The following is a 12,026-nucleotide window of genomic DNA, read 5'->3' as shown; positions in this document are numbered from 1 at the left end:
GACTAATGAACTCAAAGTTACTGTAAGTTGACTGAGCTAACCTTAAATGTTCATATGACAAGTGTGTATACCTTTATCTGCTTGTGTTTCGTATTTGAGCCACGTAAATATTTTCTAGTGTAAACATTGCTACTTAATTTTCTTAAGCATTGGGAACTCAGTATTGTATGTTTTTAGTGGATTTCAAATAGATTACAAGTAATATTAATTCAAATAAAAATTTCATTTCATTACAATTTAATACTTATTCATTGTATTTCTGCCCCTAAATCATCCAAGTGACCAAAATTCTATGACATATCAAACACTTGGTCCAAAAGTCACTCACAGAAAATACTATTCGTTGCTTAAATTGGTCTATAAGCTAAGGAAATACTATTGAAGAAACTACATGTGAAAGAAACTTCTGTGAGAAATCTTTGAAATGCACTGGGACAACTTGTATTAGGTCACCAACAAAAGAGACGTTCTCTTTCAGAAAAGTTCAGTTTAGAATTTCATTTAACAAAAGGGAAGGCTGTGACATCTATTACTCACATCTGTTTCTCATTGGAAGAAAAAACACACTCTTCCATAACATTTCCTTTTAAGACTTTTTTTTAATAAAAAAAAATAAGACCAGCTTTACCATAACTTAAGACATAATTACACTACACTAGCATAGCTGAAGACAGAGCTATACTAGGCTATGATTACCACGAGTTTCTTAATTCTAATTTCAGGGTAACATGGAAAAATTTTACCTTATTCAGTTTTCTTTTTTTCTCCTTTATTAATTTATTCTTGTTACATCTCAATGGTTATCCCATCCCTTGTATCCTCCCATTCTTCCCTCCTTCCCATTTTCCCTTTATGCCCCTCCCCTATGACTGTTCCTGAGGGGGATTACCTCCCCCTGTATATGCTCATAGGGTATCAAGTCTCTTCTTGGTAACCTGCTGTCCTTCCTCTGAGTGCCACCAGGTCTCCCCCTCCAAGGGACTAACTAAAAGGCAGAGAGACAGTATTGAAATCAACAAAATCAGAAATGAAAAGGGAGACATAACAACAGACACTGAAGAAATACAAAGAATCATAAGATCCTACTTTGAAGGCATATATGCCACAAAATTTGAAAATCTAGGGGAAATGGACAATTTTCTTGATCAATTTCACTTGCCAAAGTTGAGTGAAGAACAGATAAACAAGCTAAATAGTCTCATTTCCCCTACAGAAATTGAAGCAATCATTGATAGTCTCCCAACCAAAAAAAGCCCAGGGCCAGATGGTTTCAGTGCAGAATTCTACCAGACCTTCAAGGGCTAGCCTTATTCAGTTTTCAAACAGTCTTACATAATAAACTTTAAAACGTAGCATTTCAAAACACGTTATTTAAAGAGGAATTGTATACAAGTCCCTATTATTTATTGCGTTAATTACTTTTGACATCGTTGTAAACTCTAAGAACCACGAACATCCAGGAAGAGCTTAGTTTCATGAATTTAAAACTTGTTTCAATATTACTAACAGTGTAATAGAAAAAATCACCTAGGCTCTTCTGATTTCTTTCTCTAAACTTAATTCAAGCTGAACATCTATCTTTAGATATATTTTCACAATGTGAGTGGTCCACATTCATGATGTTTAATTATAAGGGCAGTTATTAGAGAAAACATGAATGCAGGATATTAGAAAACCTTAACTATCTGGTAACACTATGCATTCGAACATGATCTGAGGCTGAGAAAACAGTCTTCGTAGAACTGTTTTCATCCGAGTAATTACAAATGACGTTTCCAGTGTCTTAACCACAGAATGAGTTCTAGGGGCAATAACATTTTTTGTTTCATGGATGCTGCCTTACAAAGTTCAAAGCAGGAATGTGTGAATAATGAAATTGTTTTCTTCCAAGACAGAAACAAAACAAAACAAAACAAAACCTTTACATTTTCAAAATCTTCATTATAATTAAAAATAAAATATCAGAATTTAAAACTAAATGTCTTTGGTAAACTTGAATCAACATTATATAACTGCTTTATTTATAAAATAATTTTGTTATAAAACAGATAAATATGCCAAAATATTACAAATGATGTTTAAATGATGGCATACTAATCTTCTTTAACTCTAACATGCTAAGCCTATGGTCCAGGTTTCCTAAAGTAAGAACAATTTCGTGAGGCTCATGGAATGGCAGATGATAAGAACTCTGTTTTGAAAGCTGTCATTTCTGTGGCATCAAATTAATCATATCAACATTTGAGATGTTGTCATGTGTGGCATTTTAAATGAATGGGTTCAGGTGAAATTTGTATGCATGCAAATTTAGAGATTATAAGACTTAAAATATTTTTGAAAGCAGCATGGAGAGACAGTGAATACTTGAGTGACTATTAAAAATCAATGATGGGAACAACACAGCTTTGTTAGAGAATCCTGTATTATCCATAAATCTAATAACAAAGCTTTCTGGAAAGCATCATGAGAGTCAGGAGAAAAATTCATGTCCAAAAGAAAAAAAGGAGCCTAGGTTAAAGTGAATAAAAGTACTGAAGAAAAGATAGTCTGGAGTATTAGGTTAATACAATTCTAAAATAAAAGAAAATAGAAAACAAAGAAAAAGAAAGAAGCAACCATCTCTGTGCAAAGGAATAGGAATATAAAGAAACATCACAACTGAGATATTTTGAAGTTTTAAATGTGCATTCTAATATTACATAGCTATGAAACACCTTATATTTTTCAATTCTCCAGAAAGCAGTTTAAGTTTAAAACTGTAACATGATAGCAGAACGATTCCTAAAATAACTGTTTGTGTGACTAAACCATTGTATGATCTTTAAATTGGTATTTTATATTTCATTGCTTTTGTATTAAATATGAAATGAATTAGAAATACTTTTACGACTGTCAGTTGTACCCTCAGTATTTTCAGTTAATTAAAAACTATTATTCATCATTTGGTGATAGCTATCTGTATCACATAGTTATCTGCATCTATATATATATTTGTGATCAAAATGCCAGATGATATAGTCCATTATGAAAGGGACGGTATGGCAGCTGGTCCAGGAGGCAGCGAGTCATATTGCATCCAGCATCAGAATATAAAGTGATGAATTAATATGCTTAGGTCTTTTTCTATTTCCATCCAGGACCCTAACACAGTGAATGATAACAGACCTCAATAAACCTCATTAGGTCTCGACATTCAATCATTTTGGCAAGATTATCCATCATAGATATCCTGCTCTATATACGAGAGAATTATTGATATGAAATAGTCAAAATTTTAGTAATCAGTATTGTCAAAGTATGTATAAAAGTTTATGCAAGGAGTTGCAAAGTCCACAGACTTTGATGAGCTTAAATTGCAACTGGTAGGTTCAACTTATTCCTTTTATCTACAATATGTGGGAATACGATATATAGATTATCAATGTTATGCTAATGAGTTTATGTGTTAATAGAAATTTTAAATGTATTAAAAAGCACCTATCAAAATAAAACCATAAAATAATTAGACATCCTAAGGGATATGCTCTAAAAATTGAATGTTATATTGCTTTTTATTTTTATCATTGGTTTAGCAATATAAATTCAGAGCTCTAAAACCCTGCTCTAAAAATTTATGAATTTTAATACATTTTATATGTGCATTGATTATTTGAAATTAGTCATATTTTCCATTGACTAGAATTTATTTTTCTATAGTAATCCTGTTGATCCAAAACCATTTGTATAAATCAAATAAGCTTTGGTTAGAAATCACTTCAATGAAAACTGTGACTCACGGGACATTGATACTTTAGGCAATCCTTAAAGAACATGTTGAAATTTCCCCGAGCACTCAACTACATCTTCCAGTGTCTTATTAGATTTTAGATTCATTTATTCTTCTTTAATTAGCATATATGTATCAGGTTAATTATGAATTTTACATGCATACATGCCATGTACTTTGCTTAAATTTACAGCCCCACATTAATTTGTTCCCTCTCTTATTTATAATGCTTTCATTGTATTCTCTCTCTCTCTCTCTGTCTCTCTCTGTCTCTGTCTCTGTCTCTGTCTCTGTCTCTCTCTCTCTCTCTCTCTCTGTGTGTGTGTGTGTGTGTGTGTGTGTGTGTGTGTGTGTGTGTATTTCTCAGGAAATAATAGGAACCGCATGCTAGTTGTGGTAAAATGTGAGCTGCAAGAGTGGTGTATTAGTTGAAAGTGTTGATAGAAAGTGTTCTTTGGTTGTCTGTCTCCCTCTTAGTGTAGATTTTTAGACAATATCATTGTTATTTACTTCAAATCTATTTGTTTTCGGAGAGAAAGTAATTTCATGCAATACCTTGGCCAGCAGGAACAGCTGGTATTTTCTATTCTTGGAAAGGGTGCCAAGAATAGACGGACGTGGGTAACTGATGGTGTAATGACTTTGAAATCTGTCTCAGCAGCTGTCACTGTGGTGGTCATGGTACAGATACGGAGAATTCTGCTCTTTGGTGCCAACACCTTCTGTACTTTTGGCTTTATGTTCTCACAGCTCTACACATTGTGTGTTTGCTATCAATGCCACCTTGCTTGATGCGTTAATGTTCAGAAAGGCACTGCACCTTCCCTTGTTTGAGAAAGGAAAGCACAGGGAAGGACTTCTATCTGGCCCTCCACACATTTCTTCCATCATTTCATGTTGTCTTATTGTCAGATTAAATTTAGAAAATTTACAAAAGACTTTGAAAATGCTGTGGTCCTTTGGAAAACATTGTTTGAATGGATGCAGTTGGTACAGAACATGTCAAATGGCTCAAAGGTATAACCATAAATGTTATATAATCACTGTTTTTCTATGAAGAAATTTTCTAAGGGTTATTATTTGATAATTTTAGAAGAAATATGTGAGAGAACACAAAAGTGTAAATCAATTAAATTTCTAAAACTCAATCATTCTAAATGTTCCTATAATTTTTTCTGTTTTTATAGTTAACATCTCCTAGAAACATTTGAAATTTCTTGCAATTTTTTATTATATTTCTTTTTACATGTACATTTATATTATTACACATAAGGAAAATCAACTACATACAGCAAGAAGAGTTATGAAAGAAATCAGAAAAGTTATAAGTGTTACATTAATAGTGATTGGCTATTTGTCTTTGGCAACCTTGAATAAAACATTTTTCCTATCTTGGTGAGTATAAAATTCTGAGTGAAAATCAGTATCTATCATATCTCATCTCTATCAACTTAAAACATATATCTAGACCTAAAAACATCTTTTTTTTCTTTTTTTTATTAATTAATTTATTCATATTACATCTTGATTGTTAGCCCTTCCCCTGTTTCCTCCCATTCCTCCCTCCCTCCCACTTCCCCCCTTCTCCCCTCCCCTATGTCTGTGATTGAGGGAGACTTCTTCCCCCTATGTATGCTCTAAGATTATCGAGTCTCTTCTTGGTAACTTGCTATCCTTCTTCTGAGTGCCACCAGTCCTCCCCATCCAGGGGACATGGTCAGAAAAGGGGCACCAGAGTTCACGTGAGAATCAGATCTCACTCTCCACTCAACAGTGGAGAATATCTTGTTCGTCGGCTAGGTCTTGGTAGGGGTTCGAAGTTTACTGCCTATTTCTCCTTGGCTGGTGCCTTAGTTTGAGGAGGACCCCAGGACCCAGATCTGCCTGTTATAAAGTTCTTCTTGTAGGTTTCCAGGACCCTGTGGGTCCTATTATTTCCCCATTCTTCCATGCTACTCTCGCCTAAAGTCTCAATAGGATGTCCTCTCCTCTGACCCACTTTCTTGGTAAGTAAGGTTTTTCATGGGACGTATCCCTTGGACTAGTGTTTTGATATAAGTGAGTATATACCGTTTGTCTCTTTTTGCTTCTGGGTGAACTCACTCATTATGATAATTTCTAGGTCAATCCATTTGTCCACAAATTTCGGGAATTCCTCGTTTTTAATAGCTGAGTAATACTCCATAGTGTAAATGTACCATAGTTTCTTAGTCCATTCTTCTACTGAGGGACATTTAGGCTGTTTCCATGTTCTGGCTATTGTGTATAAAGCAGCTATGAACATGGTTGAGCATATGTCCCTGTTGTGTGTTAGGGCATTTTCTGGGTATATTCCAAGGAGTGGGATAGCTGGGTCTTGAGGAAGCCCTATTCCCATTTTTCTGAGAAAACGCCAGATAGCTTTCCAAAGTGGTTGTACTAGTTTGCATTCCCACCAGCAGTGAAGGAGTGTTCCTCTCTCTCCACATCCTCGCCAACATGTGGTGTCATTTGAGTTTTTGATCTTAGCCATTCTGATGGGTGTAAGATGGAATCTCAGTTTCGTTTTGATTTGCATTTCTCTGATGCCTAACGAGGATGAGCATTTCTTTAAGTGTTTCTCAGCCATTTGATATTCCTCTGTTGAGAATTCTCTGTTTAGTTCTAAGCCCCATTTTGCAATTGGGTTGTTTGGTTTTGTGGTGTTTAATTTCTTGAGTTCTTTATATATTTTGGATATTAAACCTTTGTCAGATGAAGGGTTGGTGAAGATCTTTTCCCAGTCAGTAGGCTGTCGCTTTGTTCTCTTGACAGTGTCTCCTGCCTTACAGAAGCTTCTCAGCCTCATAAGGTCCCATTTATTAATTGTTGACGTTAAGGCCTGGGCTGTGGGTGTACTGTTCGGGAAGTTGTTTCCTGTGCCTATGTGTCCCAGGCTCTTCCCCACTTTTTCCTCTAACTGAGTTAATGTCTCTGGTTTTATGTTGAGGTCTTTAATCCACTTGGACTTGAGTTTTGTGCATGGTGACAAATAAGGGTCTAATTGCATTTTTCTACATGTAGACATCCAGTTAGACCAGCACCATTTGTTGAAGATGCTATCATTTTTCCATTGAATAGATTTGGCTTCTTTGTCAAAAATCAAGTGAGCAAATGTGTGTGGGTTCATCTCCTGGTCTTCAATTCGATTCCATTGATCCACCAGCCTATTACTTTGCCAGTACCATGCTGTTTTAATTACTGTTGCTCTGTAGTACAGCTTGAGATCAGGTATGGAGATTCCTCCGGAGGATCTTTTATTGTATAGGATTGTTTTTGCTATTTTGGGTTTTTTATTTCTCCATATGAATTTGAGAATTAATCTTTCAATATCTTCAAAATATTTTGTAGGTATTTTGATAGGGATTGCATTGAATTTGTAAATTGCTTTTGGTAAGATGGCCATTTTTACTATGTTAATTCTCCCGATCCATGAACAAGGTAAATCCCTCCATCTTCTGATGTCATTTTCAATCTCTTTCTTCAAAGGTTTGAAGTTTTTTTCGAATAAGTCCTTCACTTGCTTGGTTAAAGTTATTCCTAGATATTTTATATTGTTTGTGGCTATCGTGAAGGGAGTAGTTTTCCTAATTTCTTCCCCTGCCTGTTTGTCATTTGTATACAGAAAGGCTACTGACTTTTTCGAGTTTATTTTGTATCCTGCCAATTTGCTGAAGGTGTTTATCAGCTGCAGGAGTTCTCTGGTGGAATTTTGGGGATCGCTTATGTACACTATCATATCATCTGCAAATAGGGATAATTTAACTTCTTCCTTTCCCATTTGGATCCCCATGATCTCCTTTTGATGTCTTATTGCTCTGGCTAGAACTTCAAGAACTATATTGAAAAGATATGGGGACAGAGGGCAGCCTTGTCTGGTTCCCGATTTTAGAGGGATTTCCTTGAGTATCTCTCCATTTAATTTAATGTTGGCTGTTGGTTTGCTGTAAATAGCCTTTATTATGTTTAGATAAGTGCCTTGTATTCCCGATCTCTCCAGAACTTTAAACATAAATGGGTGTTGTATTTTGTCAAATGCTTTTTCTGCATCAAGAGAGATGATCATGTGGTTTTTCTCTTTCAGTTTGTTTATATGATGGATTACATTGATGGATTTCCGTATGTTAAACCATCCCTGCATGCCTGGAATGAATCCTACCTGGTCATGGTGGATGATGTCTTTGATATGCTGTTGTAATCGCTTTGCGAGTATTTTGTTGAGTATTTTTGCATCAATGTTCATAAGAGAAATTGGTCTGAAATTCTCTTTTTTTGTTGGGTCTTTGTGAGGTTTAGGTATCAATGTGATTGTGGCCTCATAGAAGGAATTTGGTAATGTTCCGTCCATTTCTATCTTTCGGAATAGCTTGAATAGTATCGGTATTAACTCCTCTTTGAAGGACTGGTAGAATTCTGCGCTGAAGCCATCTGGCCCTGGGCTTTTTTTGGTTGGGAGACTATCAATGGTTGCTTCTATTTCTATAGGCGAAATAGGGCTATTTAATTTGTTTATCTGGTCTTGGTTCAATTTTGGCAAATGGAATCGGTCGAGAAATTTGTCCATTTCCCTTAAATTTTCGAATTTTGTGGCATAAATGCCTCTAAAGTAGGTTCTTACGATTCTTTGTATTTCTTCAGTATCTGTTGTTATGTCTCCCTTTTCATTTCTGATTTTGTTAATTTGGATAGTGTTTCTCTGTCTTTTCGTTAGGTTGGCTAACGGTTTGTCTATCTTGTTAATTTTCTCAAAGAACCAGCTCTTGGTTTTGTTGATTCTTTGGATTGTTCTCTTTGTTTCTAATTTATTGATTTCAGCCCTGAGTTTGATTATTTCTAGGCGACTACTCCTCTTGGGTGTTTCTGCTTCTTTTTTTTCTAGAGCTTCCAGATGTGTTGTTAAGTTGTTTATGTGGGATGATTCCATTTTCTTTTTAAAGGCACTTAGTGCTATGAATTTTCCTCTTAGCACTGCTTTCAATGTGTCCCACAAATTTGAATATGTTGTTCCATCGTTTTCATTGAGTTTCAGGAAGTCTTTAATTTCTTCCCTTATTTCTTCCATGACCCATGTGTCATTAAGTAGAAAGTTGTTTAGTTTCCACATGTTAGTATGCTTTTTGTTATTTCTGTTGTTGTTGAAGTCCAGCCTTAGACCATGGTGATCTGATAAGATACAAGGTATTATTTCAATCTTCTTGTATCTGTTGAGGTTTGCTTCGTGACCAACTATGTGATCAATTTTAGAGAATGTTCCATGGGGTGCTGAGAAAAATGTATACTCCTTTGCGTTTGGGTGGAAAGTTCTGTAGATATCTGTTAGATCCATTTGATTCATGACATTGGTTAATGAGGTTATTTCCTGGCTTAGTTTTTGAATCAAAGACCTATCCTTGAGTGAAAGTGGGGTATTGAAGTCGCCCACTATTGATGTGTGGGTATCAATAAGTGGGGCAAGCTTTGTTAATAACTCTTTTACAAATGTGGGAGCCCTTGTATTTGGAGCATAGATGTTCAAAATCGTGATGTCTTCTTGGTTGACTTTACCTTTGACGAGTACGAAGTGTCCATCCTCATCCCTTTTGATTAATTTTGGTTGAAAGTCTATTTTATTAGATATTAGAATGGCTACCCCAGCTTGTTTCTTGTGACCATATGCTTGGAATATTTTCCCCCAACCCTTTACTCTGAGGCAATGTCTGTCCTTGTGGTTGAGATGTGTTTCTTGAATGCAGAAGAATGTTGGGTCGTGTTTATGCAACCACTCCATTAGTCTGTGTCTTTTTATTGGAGAATTGAGACCATTGACATTGAGAGATATTAATGACCAGTGATTGGTAAGTCCCTTCATTTTTGGTATTTGTAACAGTCAAGATTTTGTGAGGTTGTGATTTTGCAATGGTATAGTTACCTATTTCCTATGCAGTTTTGGTTGTAGACCAGTTGGGGTAGAGTTTTCCTTCTAGTAACTTCTGTAAAGTCGGATTTGTGGCTAGGTACTGTTTGAATTTGTTTTTGTCATGGAATATCTTGTTTTCACCATCAATGGTTATTGATAATTTTGCTGGATATAGTAGTCTTGCCTGGTATCTGTGTTCTCTTAGGGTTTGCAGAACCCCTGTCCAGGCCCTTCTGGCTTTCATGGTCTCTGCTGAGAAGTCAGGAGTAATTCTGATAGGTTTGCCTTCATACATTACTCGGCCTTTTTCTCTTGCCGCTTTTAATATTTTTTCCTTGTTCTGTATATTTTGCGTTGTTATTATTATGTGACGGGAAGATTTTCTTTTCAAGTCTATTCTGTTTGGTGTTCTGTAGGCCTCTTGTATGCTCGTATGCATCTCCTTCTTCAAATTGGGGAAATTTTCTTCTATTATTCGATATAAAGATATTTTCTGGACTGTGGAGTCGGTTGCCTTCTCTTTCCTCTATCCCTATTATTCTCAAGTTTCGTCTTTTCGTGTTATCTTTTATTTCACGAATGCTTTGTGTCAGGAGCTTTTCAGATTTAGCATTTTCCTGGATGGTTGATTCAGGTTCTGCGATTGTATCTTCAAGTCCCGATATTCGTTCTTCCATCTCTTGCAATCTGTTAGATAATGTCACCTCTGAGATCCTTGTTTTCTTCTTTGATGCCTCTTGATCACTTTTTTTTCTGTGTGTTCCTGTATCATAGCTTCCATTTTTATCTTCATGTCTTGGACTGTTTTAATGATTTCCTTCATCTGGTTATTTATATTTTTCTGAAATTCTTCAAATGCCTCTTTTTATGATTCTTTTAACTCTTCAGCCCTCTTGTTTGCCTCCTCCTGCAATTGTTTACAGATTTTAATTGTTTCTTCCTTTATCATTGTCTTTACTAGGGCTTTGAGGTCCTTTTCTTGACTATCCATTGCTGTTAGGTTCTCCAGGTTGTTTTCATTGGGAATGCTGGTATCTGGAGATGCCAAACTGTTTTGGTTTTTGTTAGCATTCTTTCGCTGTCCTCTTGTCATTTTGATGTCTCTGATGTTGGAAGATATTTTGTAGTGACCTTCGTTGGTTGAGAGTGGTTAATTGATGACTGATTATAGGTCAGGTGCTCTTGCCTGTGGGGATCAAGGAGTATTTCCGTGGAACAGGTAGTTGATCTGGTTTCCCTTCTGGTGATTTTCCTCTGCACCGTGGGCTCCAGGCTGAGTCATCCAAAGTAGATTTCTCTTTGGATTTTACTGCTGTGATTCAGATCAGCAGTTTTGAGACCTAGATTAAGGTCCACACACAGACGTTCTGGTTGTGTAGGTTGATCTCTGCTGCCTGTCCTTCCTGTGGTTTTGTAGTCAAGATCCCAGGTAAATCAGATCTTCTGGAGGTGTAGCTATCTTTTAGGTCTATCTCTATACCCTGTAGAGGTGTTCACCTTCTCCCAGAACTATATGCCTGGAGGGACCAAGGTCGCTCCTGGTCAGCAATTAGATACTGCAAGCAAGACCCACGTTTTGTCTCTTGATATTGTGAGATTGCCTGCCTTGTTTGGGCCAAGAGCCCCTGATAAGCTCTCTATTCCAGGGAGTGCAGGACCAGTGCCTTGTGACTGGGTGGGTAGGCACAATAGCAGGAAAGCGGTCAGAGCTCTGGAGAAAGCCCGCGGGTTGGAACCAGATCTTCCCGCTGGGCTCTGATGCTCCACTAATGCTCTGGGTCAGCAATTAGACACTGCAAACAAGACCCACCCAAGTCTCGACTCCCGATAATGTGAGAGTGCCTGCCTTGGTCGGGCCAAGGGCCCCTGATCGGCTCTCTAGTTCAGGGAGTGCAGGGCCAGTGCCTTGTGACTGGCTGGGTAGGCACAATAGTGGTGCAGAGCTCTGGAGGAAACCCGCGGGTCGGAACCAGGTCTTCCCGCCGGGCTCTGATGCTCCACTAATGCTCTGGGTCAGCAATTAGACACTGCAAACATGACCCACCCACGTCTCGACTCCCGATAATGTGAGAGTGCCTGCCTTGGTCGGGCCAGGGGCCCCAGATCAGCCCTCTAGTTCAGGGAGTGCAGGACCAGTGCCTTGTGACTGGCTGGGTAGGCACAATAGCGGTGCAGAGCTCTGGAGGAAACCCGTGGGTCGGAACCAGGTCTTCCCGCCGGGCTCTGATGCTCCACTAATGCTCTGGGTCAGCAATTAGACACTGCAAACATGACCCACCCAAGTCTCGACTCCCGATAATGTGAGAGTGCCTGCCTTGGTTGGGCCAAGGGCCCCGGATCGGCTCT

Source organism: Acomys minous, assembly GCF_964271855.1.
Source record: "Acomys minous genome assembly, chromosome: 11".
Classification (NCBI taxonomy): Eukaryota; Metazoa; Chordata; class Mammalia; order Rodentia; family Muridae; genus Acomys; species Acomys minous.
This window is presented reverse-complemented; position numbering follows the sequence as displayed.